Raw genomic sequence first — 17,854 nt, 5'->3', positions numbered from 1 at the left:
GGCACCTTACACAATCTGCTGCTCAAGTACTCTCTCATTGCCACACCAGCTGATTGCAACACCTCTCTGCAGGATTCTGCTTTGGCCCTCTCCGCCAACCACCCTGCTAGTCTCTTGCCAAGATGTCTTCAGGGCCCACCACTTAACACAGCTCTCAGCAATTTCAGCTGTTAGTGGGGGAGCCTCACTGCTGGTGCATCCTGGGCAGCCTCTTACAATAAAGACAGTGTCTCAAATACTTAGACCTAAGTATCAGTGATTTCAGCTCTGCAGCATATAACAAGACTCTCAACTGAATCTAAATTAGATCCATTATTACTCACTGGAGAGAGGAATAGTCAAACAGGGTTTAGGACCCTTAAGCAAGACCCACATCACCAAGCACAAATAGCTATCCCACCTTGTCTCAACTCACTAGGCTTTGGAACCCATGTCCCCTGCCTAGTCAGATAAGGGTGAGTCCCTCAATCGGGAAATGCCAAGTATAGTTCTGCTGCCCTTGATTCACAGAACAACCTTTTATTACTCCTCCCCCAATAAAAATGAGACTGGGGATCCCACGCCAGCCAAAAGTGACCATTTGGGCAAGCAATCCCATCATGCTGAGCAACTAGGCAGGGTGGATGTGCCCATGCAAACGAGATCAGGTCCTGAAGTCCTTTTCCACAGCTCACCAAAAGATGTCAGGGGAGAGCTCATTCAGAGTCTGCTCACATAGTGATGTTTTCAAATTAGCCTGACTCTGGCTCTGACACCTCCCTTTTTGGGCTCTCAGTTTGGTAAAACCTGCATTTTTGCATGGTGCAGTTATGAGGTCTGCAAGCAACCCTGCCTAGTTTGGATCTGGTGAACACTGAGGAAACTATGCATCAGGCTCTAGGCCTTGTCTCTTGAGGCCAGCTATGGCCCCTTGATGATGATTCCTCTTCTGAATGTAACCAGCCCACCTCCTGGGTGTGGTGTTCTGTCCCATGTAGTCGCACCAACACCACTTAAAGAAATTGAGTCTGCTCTACAGCCTTAGCTAATGGCCAGTTGGCTTTTATCTCATGTGGTAGAGGCTCATGCACTAAGCTCCAGAGGCCCCAGGTTCAATCCCATCCACTGACAACAGGGGTCACTCAGTGTTACATGAAGAGATGTGTTTTTTTTTTTCCTTTTGGTGAAGTAAAACCCCTTTTTGCTACTGCTCCTGACTTATTTTACTTGGAGAGAATTGCCTCTTACCCCACAACAGAAGGGAAGAGATCTCATATTTCCCAGGGGCTTACATTCCCTTTATAATATGATCTTATATTAGTAATACATGTAAGGCTTATTTAAAATAAGCTACTGGAAAAGGAAAGAGAAGAAGCACCAAACGGTTCCCCTGCTGAAAGTCAGAGGGAATTAAATTAAGGCAATAAACTCCATGAAAACAATTCTCTCAGGTCAAAGGGGATATTCACAAGCCAGAGGCTAATCAGGCCTCAACTTCATAACAGACACACTAATGACCTGGTTTTCATGGTAGCTAGGACTCTACAGCTCCTCCTGAAGTCTATATTACTGGCATAGACACAGCATAAGAAGCATACACAGGTTAGTTGCCCTGTGTATAGTGTATACTGGAATGCAAAAGACAAATATAAAACATTGTCAGATAATATTATGAAGCATAACTCATTCCCAATCTATTTTGGTTACAACATTTTGTTGTAATTGAACATTTTGTTTAACAAATATTGGTTGTCAAACACAGAAAGTCAAAATTGTGTGTATGGGCTCAGCCAATCAACGATTCAAAATCAACACCGTGTGACTTACAAGTAAACAGGCAAATGCCAATCAGCTCAGCTCAGATTTCTGAAAATGCCCCGTGACAAGCATTAACAAAGTTTCCAAGGAAACACAGACAGCTGTCCTTTCACAGTTCACAAGTGATTCATACACTGAAATACGCTGGCATGAGACATTTCTTGAATTCTTTAGAACAATGAACTAATTAATGGAAGATGTATTCTATGCTATTCATGTACAATTTGCAAAGAGAAAAACAAAAGTGGGCTAAATTCCACAAATACATTATTTGCTGTAAACAGTTTGCCCAGTCTTTGATCGAAACATTCAATTCATTTTTTTTTCTATTCATTGCCATAAGACAGTAAATTGAACAAGACATTTTTTCTATTCATGGTATTTTGCAAAGAAAATAATGAAATGGAAATATAGATTCATTTTGATTAAAGCATATTTATACAATTTTATTACTTATACAGAGAAGCTTAGCTTATTAGGTACTTTTAAATGGAAACTTGGTTAAAAGCAAAGGAAAGGCAATATTCAGATCAATTACTTTGTTTAAGCAATTGTTTTACAATTATTATAAGCAGCTAAGAATCTATTAAGCCAAAATTCAGAGTTTCATTGGCTTAATCGACAGAGATATGAATGCTTCCAAACTTAAGCTGCTGAGGAATATAGAAATGCTTCAGGATAAACATTCCCATCTCCACTCATATAAGAAAAATGACATCTCAAACCCACCTACATTCCCTCAAGTTCATAGCCATTTAGTTATATTTTATCTGCACATGCTAGATAAATTTACAGAAGCGCTTTCACTTGGAAAATAATAATTCTAGTTAAAGCAGAACCGCACAACGCAAATAATATTTAACGTTATCAATCAACTATTTGTGGCACTGTAGCATCCTGAGGCTCTAACCTGGATTAGAATCTCATTGTGCTCGTTGCTCTACGGTACACAAATTGGAAGACATAGCCCTGTCCCACGGAGCTGACAATCTATTTTAAGACCAGGCACACCAAGTGACTTGGACAAACAAAAGGAAAAAGAGAGGGGCAGTAGAAGAAATAAGTAAGCGCTAAATTCACATGTTATAGAGCCTGGCTATTGAAGATTATGGGAGCCTTCCATTACACATGACACAGGACTGTGAAATCTCTGTAGCAAAATATAGCTGGGACAGAATATTTGCTTGTGATACTCCTCCAACTGCACAAAAGTGCCAATTGTTTTTTAAGAGGGCATTTTTTTTAACATGTGTACCTACATGTACATAATATAGTTACCATATTATCCTAACTGTAACATCTAATATATAGCAACTGATACTGAAGAAAGCAGTTTATAAACTGAGTCAAATGAAATACACTCTCTACAAAGGGAGCACAAAAGAAGTGGAGAGGATGCAAGGTGCCATTTACTCCCTTTTATGAGTGGGCCATACCACTGCTTCCCATGCACAGACTCCACAGGGCTGCTACTTTCTCCCCTCATGCAGATAGCCGGGGAGTGGCAGGGAGTGGGCAAACCCTTAACTGTCCCCTCAATGCACTGGGCGGCATAGATATGTCAGAGAGTCTACATTGTGTTATGTATAGACTGGTCACAGTTTACTCTCTCCTGGAGCAGCAGGGAGACCGAGTCTGAACCACAATCTCCCTCCTATTCTCTCTCTTGGGCTGTTCCAGAGGCAGCATAGCAAATCACTACTCTGTGTTATGGGCTAGTTTACAAACTGAATCTAGTCATTTATCGACCACTGAAATGTAGCTGACTTTCTGAGCTGGGCCCATAGATCTTGTTAAAAAGCATTTGAGTAAGTGTTACCATTACATGGTGAACTGAGCCTGAGACCGCTTTTAGTCTTTCTTGAATGAACTCTTTAGGTAGCAGAACTGGTGTTCTGTACCTCACTCTGGGTGTAAGCACATAGTCCAACCACTCTGGGATGGGATCTCTGCAGCGTAGCCCTCTGGCTTCCAACCATGTTAAGGACACAGGCCCAATTTGACTTTGGCATCTGTGACAGCATAGATTTGCAGTGATACAGAAACAGTGTCATCAAAACCAGATATTATTCATTCCTCAAAAGGAACAAAGTATTACCAAACAATGGGTAAAAACAATAAAGGGATATGTACATGGGTGTTTCTTACATCTTGCACTTTGCTTGCAAGACTTTTTAAGTACCAACCAGCCCAACCAACCTTCAACTCTAGCTGGGAGAATCATAGAATCATAGAATATCAGGGTTGGAAGGGACCTCAGGAGGTCATCTAGTCCAACCCCCTGCTCAAAGCAGGACCAATCTCCAATTAAATCATCCCAGCCATTAAATCATCCCAGAAGATTGACTGAATCACTACATCTGTGTTTCACAGTCAGTGTGAGTGTCAGTCTCAAGCTGCTGGCACCCCTTTTGCCCCCTTCCTTTCTGCAGGCTTGCATTTGATCCTAGATTCAGCCTGGAAAACCTAAAATTTGCCAGCCTAGCTGGGACCGGGGGGGAGGGGGGGTAATCCTCAATTGATAGCTTCCCACATTGTCTTATCTTTGCCATTTTTTTCATTTCCTGTTGGTTTCCCCCTTTACAGCCTCCTGTGATTTAATTCTTGGCAGTCAGACACGATAATGTCACCCAGATGAACTGAGGTGCATATGATATTTATAAGAAATAATACCAATTTCCCAGTTCTCTACCATCATGCATTAATATCTGTTGAACGGGGTCAATCATATCAAACAGACTTCTGTGAAGAAAGTGACAAGTGACATTACCTCTGAAAGTAACATTACTTATGAACCGAGTCTTTAGCCAGTAAAATCTAAAAGCAACAAGGCTGCAGATTGTTTTCTATAGCTTAAAAATCAGGGATACTAATACAGAACAGTTCAGATTTTCATATTGTGAAGTATCCTTACAGACATTTCCAATTCAAATACTAACTTACTTTAAGTTATCCCATTGCTGCTAAAAATTCTTTGGAAGGGTACCAAATAGCATTAATCTCTGACAAGCATTTTTCTCAAGCAGAGATGCTGCCAAAATATATTAAGAAGGCAGAGGGAGAGGAAAAAATCTTGTAGTATCAGCATAAGAAAAAATACACAAGAAGAGAGAAAGGTTATAAAGCTATCATACTTCAAAACCAACCAACCAACCAAACAAACACACACCATACACCTGAAAATTTATCCTGTTTTAAAGCAAGAAAAGTTATTTGGGGGCCAAACCACAAAACCAGTTTCTTCCTCACTAAAAGCCTTCATACTGATCTGACAAACTCTTACTCAAGCAAGTACTCCTAGTGAATCATCAAATTATTTGCAATTATAAACTCTACTCACCTAAATGGCAGTTTGCAGGATCAAGCCCCTTCTTTCTTTTTTTTTCCTGTACAGCAGTGTAATTCATAGAGTTTCATATATAATGATCTATTAGTGTGTCTAGGACAAACCCAGATATCGAAGGCTTTGTATGGGCTTGTCTACAGGGAGGAATGGGGGTAGGGAAGGGGCAGATTGCACTAACCCAAGTCAATTAATATTGAAAATGCCTGATACAAACTTTCAACACGCACTGATTCCCTATTTGCTGAAACTCTGCTTTTAAAGTGGAGTAAGTTCATTGATAACTGAGTTAGTGTGGACTATTGTATGTGTGGACTGCCGCAGGGTAGGTACACCCCACCACGGGGTGTCAGGTCACATAGGGTTAGATGGAAGGGCGGAGGCGATTCTGCAGCTGGTCAGGTCCTACACCGATGACCCTTAGTGTAACAGGGGGACAGAGGATAGTATTACTTAGTGACTAGAGTCAGTGAGCAGCCATTCCCATCAGGGCAGAGTGACCCAGTGGCCAGTCAGTGAAGTAGTCCAATTCTGAGAGATTGCACGGCCGGTTGGCTGTTGGGGGAGTGGGGCACCACTCAGGGAACTTGGGCCCTCCCTGCTCCTCTGAGCCCCAGCCCAGGGCCCTGGTGGTGATGGGGGATGCTCACCACTGAGTCAGTGTGGATCCTCCCTAAACACGTCACTGACCAGTCCCCCAGTTCACTCACTGGCAAAGAATTTGAGTCCCCTGGGCTGCTTTTACCCTTTCCCCCTCATCAAAACTCCCCAGGTCTCCTCACCATCTGGGAGAAGCGACGGTGCAGGCCACTCTTGTGACCAAGCACCGCAATAAGAAATTTTACAGGACTAAGCAGATGCCCTAGAAGTGTCACAGCCAGGATGCTGATGAGTGCTGTATAAAGAGCAAAGAGCTCAGGAAAACTTACAAGAAAGCCAGGGAGGCTATAGACAAATCTGGCATTTGGCCTATCCATTTTATGAGAAGTTGGACAGGTAGTTAAGCACTGGAACAAATTGCCTATGGAGGCTGTGGAATCTCTGTCACTGGAGGCTTTTAAGAACAGGTTAGACAAACATCCGTCAGGAATGGTCTAGTTATTATGTAGTCCTGCCTTGAGTGCAGGAGACTGGATTAGATGACCTACTGAGGTCCCTTCCAGTCCTACACTTCTATGATACTATGAATTTTTGCTGGCATGCCACTATAGAACCCAGTGCCTTTGGATATTACAGGGTAATGGGAACACCAGCAGATGCTCCCTGCTGTAGCCCCACAGCCTTGCTCCCGCAGACCACTCCCAGCCCCAGCATAGGGCAGCAAGAGTACATGGGAGCCAAGCTCATTCAAGGTATCCAAAATAACTGACAACTTTGAACTCTGACACAACAAAAGAAGGAGTAAAAGTAGAGGCAAGACCTACACTCCTCTATGAATAGGAGCCTGCCCACTCTTTCTGTTCTGTGCTGTCCTCTCCACCACCACACTGTGTGAATGTCATAATTTTTCCACTTTAAAACTGTGTTTTGTGTTGTTTTAACCACTATAACCAAAGTTTGTAATATTTTCAAAATTTTGTGTGTGTGGGGGGGGTATTATAGTTTGCTGGCATAATTTGTGCAAACAATTACAAAAACCAAAAGCACCAGCAATGCATGATACACACAAGTCCCATCAACTTTCAACAAAATCGCAGTATCATAGGTTTTTACAGAGGTATAAAAGCACACACAGAGCATAAAATAAAGAAGACCACAACATGCCACTTCTAACACTAATATCAATGCCAAGGCTCAAAATGCAGTTCTCCCCAGGATGATAACTAGGTATACAGCTGCACATTTTCAGAGACCCGCCTCAAAGTAAGAACAAAAGATATCCCTGACAGAATTTCCCTGGTAGTTTACACTTTGCAGTGATGCCTTGCTGGCTGCTCATACCATTGAGCGTGTCTCCACAACTCAGCCTTCCACCCACTATTAAGACATCCTTCCTTACTTTCACAAATATTGTGCAAAATACAACAAGCAGCTATAACCCTAGGTAAGTAACATTCTGTAGCCTCTAATCTAGCCATAAAACTGGACCACCTCACTTTCAGATGACCAAATTCCCACTCCATTGTCATTCTGCAACTGCTGAGGCAAACAATCCTTTCTTCTGTCCATGTTCCCTGTAAATGGTTTCATTAGCCAGGGAAGTACAGAATTAGCCAGTGTCTCCCAGGACTGCCAAAGCAATCTCTATACCATAATGAACCTGTGGGCAAATTCTCCATTATTCATTAAAGTAAATAGATGAGAGCTCTGAAAGATCCTAGCATTGTGAACCTTTCCAGACCAATCAACCAGGCCATGGATCACCATGGTGAAAATTAACCCTTTCTAAACTGAAGCAGTGCGGGCAAATGAGAGGCACATGGGTCCCATCAGTTGCCCCAGTACAATTTGGGAACTCTATGTGTGCAAAACCATTAGGAATGTTCTGAGCACTACCAAGCTTTTTAACCCAGTGCAATAGTATCTTCTACAGAGCAGCACACACCTGAATGACAATGGCCCCAGCATTTAACCTTCCCATGCTAAATTGGTTGGCTATGGACAAGTAACAGTCATGGATGTCCAGTTTTTATATGGTGACAGCAATCTGTTTCTCAACGGGTATGGAAGTCCACCTGCTGGCACACTGCTGCAGCTGCTCCAAGGCAAGTTCAGCACACATATTAAAAATAAAAAGCTGCCTTCACCATCTAAAATTCTGTCATCGTTTGGTCATCCCAGGTTTTCAGCACAATCCTTTCCGACCCATCAATGCTGGTTTTCTGAGACCAGAAAGCTGCATGAAGCTGCTCCAGGAACCATTCATGCCACTGTTGCTCAGTATTATCCTCCCATTCCTTGTCATCCTCCTCCTCCTGTACGATGAGCTGCTGTGGTAGTTGCATCAGCTGCTCAGTGGTGTAGGGGTTGAAATCCAAAGACCAAGCCACACAATGCCAATAGCTCAAATAAAGCCCCACCTGTCTCTGTGTACATGTGATTGCCATCATTGCGGTGCTAGCTAACAGTAATTCAAAAAATGGCAGTAATCCACCCACAAACAGAAGCCATGGGACAGAGGGAGTGGAATTATTGGACTTTAGGAGTTTGATCCCAAGTCACAGAATCCATTGGCTTTCACTACGTATCCCACAATGTGTACTGATTAAAGTCCCACAATGCACACAACAAAGCAAAGGACCACGGAATACCAGCCCAGAATACCACATGCTTAGTGTGCAGCAAGCTCTGACCATGTGTACACAATGATGCACAGGTGTCTCATGAGCATTACTGAGATTATTTACTCAGCACCAACCAGTGCATGTCAACTCAATGCATATCAACCTCCCTCTTTCCCCAGCTAGACAAGCCCTTACTCTGTCTTAAAAAATGTGATTCAAAAAGAGATGAGGAACACGAGGCCTGTGCCTGGCAGATATTTTTTTACAACCTTTTTAAAAGACTAACACTGGTTTGAGTGAGGATTTCTTTTAAAAAAAATAGCAGAAAGGATTTATATCTCTTTATCTAGGTTGACTGATTTTGGAAGGTATTTCTCTTCCAACTTAATTTTTAATTTAATTCTTCTCCAGGTGATTAATTCATCATGAGGACTAATTACTTCAGCTATTTTGAAGAAAACAAATTAGAAGAATGAGTTGGCTAAAGCCATCAAGGTGTGGCTTTGTGAGGTAATTGTAGAGAGATCATATGAAGGGTTTCTGAGGGACTGTTTGACTTCTGCATGCTCATGTCTGTGTCTGGAGTTCTCACTATCCTGTATAGTGAGAAAATGAAGTCCTGGGCATTCCAACTCTGATCATTCCACATGCTTCCTTACCTTTGAAATGGAGAGGATCCACTGGCAGAGAAAGGGGGGCTCAACATGTCTGCTGTACTGCCTTCCCCTCCCACCATCTTCCTCACCGTCAGTATTCAGTGTATCTAGGGTCCAAAGTGCAAGGGAGGGAATAGTTTGCGGTCAGGGATGTACAACAGCCTCCTCCCACCCCCCTGACCATGTAACATAAGCAGAAGAAACAGAGCCTGGGGCTGATTTACTTTTTCTGGAAATCTCCACTAAGTGTCCTTGGGTCAGCCAGAGGCAGGAGGAATTTATGGTAGCATGGTTCCAACAAAGGTGAAGGACTCAAACAGGAGAGAAACACAGAATCTCTTTTCTGATGGCTTTGGCCTTCTGTGGACTCACAAATGGACCCTCCCCCCATCCTTAACTGAAGTAGAACTCTGTATCACCCCTTCAGGGGATCTTCACACAGATTCTCTGAGTCTCTTTCCATGTGTTTTACACCACTGGACTCAGATAAGGCAAAGTGTTAAAGAGAATGCACTTGAAAATGTGTTTGAACTGATGTGAAACATTTCAGATCAATTCAATAAAACAAAATATTCCAACCTAGGTCAAACTGATCCAAATATATATATATAACTTAAAGGTTTTAACATGGAGAAGAGAACCTGCCTTTCCTTATTCCCTCACCATTCCCTCCTTAATGCCCTTTGTTCCTTCCCCACTTCATTCCTCTCCATGTCCCAGTGATCTCTTTATCCACTGCATGAACTTGCCTGTCCCAGAACCACTCCCTTTCCAAGACTAGTGAGCATGGCTCTAAGCCATCTCTTCATGTGTCCCCAATCCCTGCCATCAAGGCTGTCCCTCACAAGCACCTGTCAGTCACTCCACACTTACTTGCAGACTCCCCCCTGCATTTTCTTCTCATCTCCCACTCTTTGCATCCATCACCTCCCATCTCTGGCTCAGCTAAGTAGTTAAAACAGCATAGCCCAGACTAAGCCACATGTCAGTTTATATTTATAAGTATTTTCAGCTGTTACTTCTGCATACAACTGAAGTCATTTGTGTATGACTGTGGCCTGGGACAGAGTCACAGGTAAAAGGAATATAAGTGCATGGAGCAGGCAAAAGGAAGTACGGCAAAAAACCTCATCTCAAGGCACATACATTTTCACAAATATTCTTTCTCTACCTTGACTCACTCTATCAGGTCAGGAACTTGCTCAAAACAAAAACAAATGGCGAACAAAAGGTGGCTTGCTTCAGCTGGGGGAAATCAAGCAGTTTATAACTTATAAAGTCTCTTGTAAACAGTCCATTTGTTTTTGCTTCCTTGGCCTGACAGCAATGTCACCTGGCTGAGGATGTATATGTGCTCCTTCTCTTTATATATCTACTCTAAATATCTCCAATTTAACCAATACCCTGTCAACCTCAGTGTGAGGTACGAAAACATTCTTACAAGCTATGTTGTATTATTAAAATAAATAATGTTAAGGTTGCAAAGTCAAGCACTCAAAGTTATGGAGTACAAGAACTAAGGTTTCCTGTGCAATCTTAATTCAGACCCTTGTAGTTAAAGCTGTACATACACACAATTATGTACTATTTTTCCACAAGACCCCATCAATGCACAGAATGGACAATGCTCACTTACTGAGTAGCTATTCAATATTTTGTTTCATTCTCAAAGTTCAATGCCCCCCCTCCGGCCTTATCTGCTGCATAATCTTCAAATCCTTCATTAGCATAAAATTATTAGTTTTTGTCATAGGCTTTTATATGGTGCTCTTTATTATAGTATCTGAGTGCTTCACACATTAATACATTTATTTCACAACACCCTGTGCTGAGAGGTGGCATTATCATCCCCATTTTACACATGGGGAACTGAAGTACAATCAAAAGTCTCCACTAATTTTGGGGGCCTAGTTTGAGATGCCTAAGGGACTAATTTTTCAGAGTGCTCAGCATTCTATGGCTCTTGATATACTTAAAGCACAGCTTCATTGACTTCCATTGCAGCTGTCTCTGTCCAGCACTTCTGCAAATCAGACCCCCACGATCAAGTTGGGCACTCAGAAAATGAGTAACACACCTAGTGACCACCTCTGAAAAGGTTGATATAAAGTGACTTGCCCAGCATCACACAGGAACTCTGTGGCAGAGCTGGGGATAGAATCAAATTCTCCTGGGAACCATTTATCTGTGATCATGTAATTAAAGAGTATACCATAATGCCTATACACAAGAGGGATGAATTAATATTCCATATTTTTTTCAAAGAAGTCAGTGACAAGGACATGTTTAAACACTATGGGTGAAAACGTGGTCATTTTGAAGTCAGTGAAAGTTTTGCTATTAATTGTAACAGAACCAGAATATTACCCTGTTACTTTAAAATTCCCTTTCTGATTTTCCCAGAAAATTTCTACCCTAAAATTAGTAATAGCATGTGACTTTTCATGGAAGTGGAGAGGAGCTGCTTAATTCTGGGGATATTAGTAGTGAGTAAGGGGGAAAAATGTAAGTTTTATAACAGTAAGCTAGCTTCAGCTTTACACATTGAGGCTAACACCATTCCAGAATACAAACATGTCCAAAAATCAGACTTGGTGTAAGTTGGTATAACTTTATTAGCTTTCCCCAGTTAGGAATCAGGCCCACAATCTCTCTCCATTCTCACTACAAAAAAGAACTAAGACTGCAGTGTGGATTTTTCTTGTGCATTTTGAAGTCAGGACAACCAATAAACCTGACTGTCAAAGTCACCCAGATCCTATAACTGACTTTATACACATCTACAAATTACTGGAATATGATACTAATAGTTCTACTCTCCAGGCAAATAAGTATATATCAGAAACAGCCTGTTTCCTAAGGAAATCTGGCTTAATCTATGTAAGGTGATATGTGTGTACCCTCAAACTGACCTCTCCTTCTCAGCTTTCTTTTTGTCGGAACAGGTTATTGACATTGTAGGAGATTGGCAATATTCAGAGAATATACAGTAATGTTTACTTTAAAAAATGAAACTGTTCAATCAAAGAAAGCAGATAGCTAGGACTTGCATCTAAGCCAAAGTCATCTCAATGGGAACTTTCCCGCAGTGCAATGCTCCATATTCTAAATTGTTACCATGCTGTGTCTGTCTTCTTATTTTTAGCTAACAGATGCAGCTCATTGCTTGGAATACAATTTGCAGATTTTTATAATAGATGTATGAATTATTAATCTGCCTTTCAATTGTAACTTTGTGTGTTGTAACTCAGTAAATAATGATCAGCAAGAAATCAGCAAGCAAGCTATGGTATGTTTCTGAAAAATCAAACACCTATGACAGTAACATTAGAGGAAAATGTGGTGGCGGCCATAAGGGAAAGTCACTTTCTCTTTCAGGAGCAAGTTGTTTTACTCAATGGAAATATGCCTGGTCCAAAACTATCAAAATTTGGTGTCTCTCAATCATTCACATGCTGTCAGAATAATGTTGAAACAACTTGATGTCATGTTTTTTGTTGGTGTTGTTTCTGTGGGTGTGTTTTTTTTATTTTGTTCTGTTTTGTTTTAGAAATGGCAAACAGTAATTTCATGTGATCTTTAGAAGAGATTTAGGTGGAAAAAGGCATATTTTTAGTTCTTTGTATTCACTAGTAGGTAACGACAATCAAACTATCAAAACAACTCAAGTAGAGTATATATAAATTCTGCAAGCAGCTTTCAGATAACATTATTTTTGATGGAATATTATTCTTAGACATCATCATCAAAGTTTGCTTTTGAGATGCTATAAAGAATCACTTTGGTTAAGGCCCTGTTCCAATGCCCAGTGCAGTCAATGAAAGGACTCCCTTTGACTTCAGTAGGCTCTGTATGAGGTTCTTAGGGAGATAGTAGATCTAGTGGTTAAAGCAGATGACTGATTGTCAGATATTCTGGGTTCTATTCCTATCTTTCCCACTGACTTGGCTGTATAAATTTTTGGATTATTTTAGTTTACCTCTTTGTCCCTCAGTTTACCTGACATCAGTGTTGGGAGAAGGGAAAGGCAGATGTTCCTTTAAAAAAATATTTGGGCAAGCATTAAATTATGTTGTGGGATTTTGGAAGAGGGAGAAGCCCCCAATAAATACAAATAACTTAAATAATACATTTTTTCAGAATATCCAAGGTGTGGGATATTCTTAAAATGGAAAAACCCTGGATTATGATAGACAAAGAGATGATAGTAGCCAGATCTGAAAAACTATTTCTCAAAAAAGAATAAAAGAGTAAGAAAGGAGACCAGAGAAATATTTTTAAAAGGTTTTTCTGTAAACCATTTACAGTCTTTACTGTAAAATATTGACTGTTCTAGTTTTGAATTAGAACATTAGATGGTTAACCTGGTGCTTCTATGTCCGTTCATGCTCTCGGAATAATCATGGTGCTGTATTGTAATTTGAAATAAAACAATTTGTCCTTGTATCTGCTCAAACTTTATCACAAATATATAAAATTTAAAAAAAAAAAAAGTCTTCCAGCAAGTTTATTGTCCATGAAAACAAAGTACTAGTTGCACTAGTTTTACCTATTAAAACACTAGAGTATTCCTCAATAATTTTCTAAAATACATTAGGGACACAACTTGTGGTATGTTTATAACTGTTGAGCTATATGTAGCATAGGCAGATAACTGGCAAATCCATCACACAACTCTGCCAGTACACTTGAGTCCTGACCCATAGCACCTGAACTACTGTAGACCAGAGCCTACTGTGCTGAATTGCACAGTGGTTTTGTGATAGAGACCAAGATGTGACCACTGAACTTGTGACCTATAAATAACCCCCCATTAAAATCAAACTTTTTGTAGGTGAAAGTACAGTGAAGAGAAAATTGTTACATTTGACTATGGTCTTATTGCAGTCAGTCTCTGAATAGCTATTCTATAAAGGAATGAAAGGCTGTAAACTTATGATTTCTTTATCAGCAGGACAGCAATAGTCTTGGTGACAAAATGGTATGGCAGTATTATAGTAGAAGCTTTTGTAAATTAAGTTTTATAAGATATTACATCTCAAGCAATAAGCTGAAGTGGCTCTGTAGCCCTTACAAAGCATCTCACCTTTTATTAGTCTTAGTGTTCCTGATGTGAAAACAGATATGATTTTGAGTGACCCTGAAAATATTTCAATATTTAGAGAACTAAAGCTTATATCTACCCAGGGGGAAATGTATACCTGTTCTTGAGATTCTGTCTTCAGGCAAGGACTTTCATAGCTCGGCATCCTGTTTTACATTTTATTAATTTCACACCAGCTGCATCTGATAATCTCTTCCATTATTTGGGGTTAGGAGTGCTTGAACACTCCCAGGAGGTTAGAATTCAGATGTGCATGAGTTTGGGCAAAAAGTTTGCATATCGTATTATCTGGGAACTTGTATGAATTTCAGTCTGCTAGGTAGATTCAGAACAAGATGAAGATTTTCTCCATGACACTTTCCTGCTTTCTCTAGCACATCTTCACACAAATTTGATGTCATCATTAAGTACTATCAGTGATACACTATAGGTATTGTATTAATTAAATATAATACTCATGAAAGATGACATATTGAAAGCCTTGGGAATTAAAGAGTCCCATACCCTTGGCTTAGCTGTGCTTAGCACAGTCCCCAACAGCAAGTTAGAGCATCCCTGAGGCTGCTCTAAATTAAGGGTGGCTGAAACATCTCCCAAGGGTATATCTATACTGCAGTTGGAAGCATGCCTCTCAGTCACAGTAGACAGACTTGCACTAGCTTTGCTCCAGTTATCTTGCTAAAAACAATTCCAAGACCACCCCACCACTCGAGCCCATGTGGCTAGCTCAAACTGCCACCCATACTGTAACATGCACACTGCTATTTCCAGTGTGCTTGAATGAGCAGAGCTAGCATGAGCATGTCTATATAGCCTGGGAAGCACACTCCAAACTGCAGTGTAACCATACCCCAAGAACCCCTTGTGACAACTAGGCATCACTGGAGCATATCGATGCTGTGACCACAGTACACTCCTTTTACTGGTCTGTGCCACACCCATCGCCAGAGACTGCAGGGGGAGCACTGCCTACACCAGTTCTACACGCTGGGTGATTCTCTCTTTGCAATAAGAAACCTCAGCTGGGCAGTTAGGTCAGTTTATAGTTTTCTCTGTGGCACTGGAGTGGCAATGCACAGATTTACCAGAGGTCAGTGCCTCGCCCCAGTTCCCTAGTTATTCACCAGACATGCATAACATGCCCTACAAAGGTTCTTCAACCTGATCCCTAGAGACCAACTTTAGGGGTGAAATTACACACTGAGCCAAAAGGTGCTACACTTTCCTTTATGTCAGAGGGTTAGTGCTGAACTAACCGAGTAGTGCTATTTAGGCAGGATAGGATCCACTCAACAGGCCCCATCACTTGTGCTTCTATGCCTTGGCTGTAGCTTTAAGCTGTTCCCCATGGCAGAAATCCCAGAGGATGGCAGCAGCAATAGTGCCTTCCCTCCACCAGCGTGAATTCTTCATGGGCACAGAACCACAGACTGACACCTCCATGTGCCAGCTTCAGTGATCATTAGATTTTACTGAAGTATATTACCCATCATGAGATGTAGGAAATTATGATGGAGAGAGTAAATTCTAATAGGAAAAATCAGAAGAAAAGCTTTAGAAATCAAAATCCAAGAAGAATTAGTTTTAGCTGCTCTTCAAACAAACCAAAATATTCTAGGTTTCATTTACTAATATATAAACACCATATATGTGCAATAATGATCCAGCCTAATTTTATTCCCGTCATAAACTCTTGCAGTAGAAGGACTGCACGTTGCCACAGCCATTCCCAGCATCAAGATTAATGGCAAGCTCTCATGAGATGTTGTATAAAATCTTGGGATTGACATGACATTAACTCTATAGAGATGTTGTTTAAAAAATACTTAGTCAAAAGGCAAAAGAGTATTTAAAACCATGGCACAGAAAATGGTATAACTGTTGCACTGCAGCTTCTAATTATTGGTGCATTCAAGAGACTTCAGACAGAACAAGGCAGTCATGGTTCATGATGCATAGCTACTCTGTTCCTTCCCTTTCCCCTGAGAAAAACATAGCTCGCCGAATAAAAACACAGAGCAACCAAACACCTACCCAATATTGCTTTGTAGGCCAGCTTTTTTTCTTGATTGTCCACAATATGTCACCTATCTATATTTGGCATTTCTTTAGAGGATAAAAAGAAACAATCCAGACAGTGTTTTTTCCCCCCACAGTAAAAACAGAAACCGCACTATGCCATTATAGCAACCGGAGTTCTATTTATTCATTTCACACTTTGGTTTCGGGAGGAGACTGGTTGTTTGTTTCTGTCCCTGGACAAGTGCCTGGTATGAGATTTGAAACACCAGGGATAATTAAGACAAACTGTACTTTTTACCCCAGTCAAAAGAAATATTTTTCTTAAAATAATTCCCAGCTGAAGACTCTGAACAAAAAGACAGCTCAGGACTGTTGAGGCAGCCTACAATGCTAAATCTATCATCAGCATTAGCATGACTCTGAACTGGAACATCTTACAATTTCATTGTAATCCAGCAGCTACAGTACTACCAGTGGGTACAATTACAGATAAAATGCTGAACAGTCAAATATGAAAGAGCCAGTATAGGGATCACATAAAAGATACACAGTAAGTATGTCTGTGTCTTGGAAACAATCCTGGTTAGAAGCTACAAATGTATTATTGTAGGACAAAGTTTAGAGCTCAGCAGATTGCATGCTGATATGCATTCGGTATTATTTTCATTCACCCACAGTATTTAAGAAGCGTAGGAATTCATGTCCTCTTAAAATTTGTGTTAATCATTGTGGATTCAGCACATTCAGCTCCCCATTGCCCAATAATATGTGAACCCTTCCGAAAAGCATTGGGCAAAATTAAAGTGGGACAGCTCCACCAAAGTAAGAGAATTTGGTCCCTTTCCCCCACTACACATTAGAAACCAGGAGGATAACAGCTTTCACTTCTATACCCTGTTCATCAATCCATCTCTGAACCTTCAACCAGCTTCAAACAGCTTTCATTCTTTTTAAAACAATCTGCCACAAATTTCATTTGTTCCACCCCAATGTGGTATTTCCTCCCAAAACTACACTGCTTGAGGTCTGAACTGGCTGCACTGAGTCCTGCACCATTAACAGATCTAGGGCCCTATATCTTGCAACCCTTCAGGAATAGAAAAGTGATTTTCATATTGCTGGAAATGGGCTTTCCAGAGGCACAAACAATAATTAGACCTTTCATTTGTAAATGTTGTGTATACACACAAACTCATGAAAAAATATTTCCAACAATAGTAATCTAAATTTACAGACAGGCAAAGAAAGAAAAATACTGCTTGATGTATTGATTTAAGGATATTTACTTTTTTATGTTTTGACTTGTGATGTTGACAATTTGTGTTTTAATGGCTATAACATTATTTTTTTTAATTTAATTTCAATGTCTACAAAAAGATATTTTAGCCCAGTTTCAGATTTTTCTACCATTGTATTTGTGATAATGTATATCTTGCCCTGAGGCCTGTATTGTTGGACTAATAGTAACCTGGTTGCAGAGGGACACAAATGTTAGTAATAACAATGCTTAAGATCTCTAAATGATTTCTAAAGTAGTTCTTTTGTGTAATAGCAGACAATTTTTCTATAACCTTGAGAGATTTGTTGTATACGAGACAACTACCCTTGCTCATTCTTTGTTCATCTTCTATAAAAATGACTTTCATGGACTCTGGTATACACAGAATCGGATGCTATAAATATATATCTATGAGGGTCAAAAATGTGT

This window comes from Eretmochelys imbricata, chromosome 4 (genome assembly GCF_965152235.1).
Source record: "Eretmochelys imbricata isolate rEreImb1 chromosome 4, rEreImb1.hap1, whole genome shotgun sequence".
Lineage (NCBI taxonomy): Eukaryota > Metazoa > Chordata > Testudines > Cheloniidae > Eretmochelys > Eretmochelys imbricata.
This window is presented reverse-complemented; position numbering follows the sequence as displayed.